This window comes from Anneissia japonica, unplaced genomic scaffold (genome assembly GCF_011630105.1).
Source record: "Anneissia japonica isolate Jap-2015-1 unplaced genomic scaffold, ASM1163010v1 scaffold287755_len519135_cov135, whole genome shotgun sequence".
Lineage (NCBI taxonomy): Eukaryota > Metazoa > Echinodermata > Crinoidea > Comatulida > Comatulidae > Anneissia > Anneissia japonica.
The window spans coordinates 124,907-127,036 of NW_022704004.1; the positions used below are offsets into that span (position 1 = coordinate 124,907).

At 34.1% G+C, this 2,130-nt stretch overlaps 1 long non-coding RNA gene across 1 annotated transcript in view; it reads left to right on the forward strand.

Annotated features, from left to right (window-relative positions):
- Positions 1 to 1,610, forward strand: part of LOC117104559 — a 5,662-nt gene extending 4,052 nt beyond the window's left edge. Inside the window, exons 2-3 of the long non-coding RNA XR_004444779.1 lie at positions 849 to 965; positions 1,534 to 1,610. This is a non-coding gene — a long non-coding RNA (uncharacterized LOC117104559). The remainder of the gene's footprint in view (positions 1 to 848; positions 966 to 1,533) is intronic.
- Positions 1,611 to 2,130: the final 520 nt, after the last annotated feature.

Genomic DNA, 2,130 nt, shown 5'->3' on the forward strand with positions numbered 1-2,130 from the left:
AATCATAAATTTTCTTACCTCGGCCCCAACCATGGTGGGGCTGAGGGGAGTGGTTCCTCAATCTGTGAATGTCCCTCCCTGGTTCACCTCTCTTTTCAATTCCTGCATCTGCCACTGTTGATTTATTATGTAATTATTTTGCGCTTATTTATAATGTGTCTATTGCAATTTTCACTTTATCATCTCAAACAGTCCTAAGAATGTTCAGAGTGCGCTACTTCACAGGGGGATTTTCCCCCTTGACCCCGGCGGGGTCCTTCGTAATTCGCATAACGGCTCCCCCCCTTTCAAAATCCTGGCTACGTCCCTGATACCAGGTATAGTTATAATAAGAGTATTTAACTTTGTATGAAACGATTGCTATTATACTAAGATGAAAACACGAAATTATTTATTTCCATGACCTTGCAAGAGGGCCGACTGTTCTGATTATGCACACAGGCAATTAAATGAAAAACAAAGTACTACGTCCACGAAATAGGGGCCCACTGTATTTGAATACTGCATATCGCGATTCGAACTGTCACTAAAATTAGAAATATTTAAGTTTTAACTATAGGTCTACAGCAGAAATATCGTTGTTTTACCTAAGATATCTCTATTATTATAAAGATATCGCTATTTAAAAGATTTAAAAGATATCTCACATGTGATTAAAATGACAATCGTCTCGCCATAATAAACGCAGATAGGCCTACTAGATAGGAATGTGTTTCAACAAAACCAAACCAAAAAAAAAAAAAAAAAATATTTTAAAAATATGATTGACAGATTATTCGATACAAAAACCAGGTTTCCAAGAAGTAATAACATTTATTTAACTTTAACCTTTATATGTTCATTTCCAGTTTGCGGCAGCAAGGAATTTGAAATTTGTTGAAACAAGTGCCAAAGAAAACGTAAATGTTGAAAATGCTTTTGAAACTCTTGCTAAAGCAATGGCCGCCAGCACAACACCACGTGATGTAAGTATACCTTCATTGTGTTTAAAACGAAAGTAACAATGGCTGGACCTCTTTAGAGATACACATTTGATTAACAACAGCTTCTCTTTCTTCTGTTTTTTTTGTTTGTTTTTTTCTGTTCTCTCTTTCCTGTTTACTGCCTTTCCCATTGTATGCAGTTTTTTCCCCTTTGTTCCTTTCTTTTAAGCACTCTCTCAAATTGGTGCATTGAAACTAGTTGCACTTTGTAAGTCGAAGATTTGATTGGAAAGTGAAAATGTAAGTAAACATCCAGAAATGGAACCCGAGCTTTCGGACAGCTACTAATCCTTCTCAGTGGCGATTATATACAGTATAATAAAAATGGTAGAAACAGTGCTTGAATAAAGGAACAATGACAAAAATTACCGTCGACTATTTTTAACTTAATTTTCTTTATAATTATTCTTTGTTTTTCATATATTTTGTTACTTATTGTTGTTTTTAACGACATTACTTCTCAATATGTCAATGATGAAAAGCCACCCGTTCAGATTTGTCAACATACATTGTAATTTTAGTTTATTTTGTTGTTATTACTTTTGAACAGATTACAATGCAAGAATCAGTGATCGGTCTGGACGGCAGGAAATTGTCAAAATATTCACCTTGTTGATGTCACGTTTAGTTAAACTATCTGTATGGTGAGCCGAATTTTCATTTAATCGTAGATATAGAAAACGTTACGTAGCCCGATATCCGTCTTCGTAACATATGCGATATATAAACACGGCCTTACTTATCCCTTCCTGTGTCTCCAAAATTGACGTTGATTGATTTACAAGATTCAAATCTCTTATTTAGTTAAGAATTTCATTTCATATTTTTGTTGCTTTTTAATTACATACATTTTATTGTTGTTTAGGTATTCTCTAACGTATGCCACTGTTATAAAAGTGTAATCCAATATATATTGTAATGATAGTCTTAACTAACGTGTATTCCGTTTTCTCTTTATTTACTTTCATGTTGAATTTATTTAGATGATTCTCAATGTAGTTTATGTTAATTCTTTTTTTTCTAGGTAGATTAAGTCGACGTCATCCGCAATATACTCTAATTCACGTGGTATCACCTGCTCATGTTCTTGGCTATAGAGAATACCGAGTCCGCGCATGGTGTGCTTAAGGTTTATTGTTAATAGAAC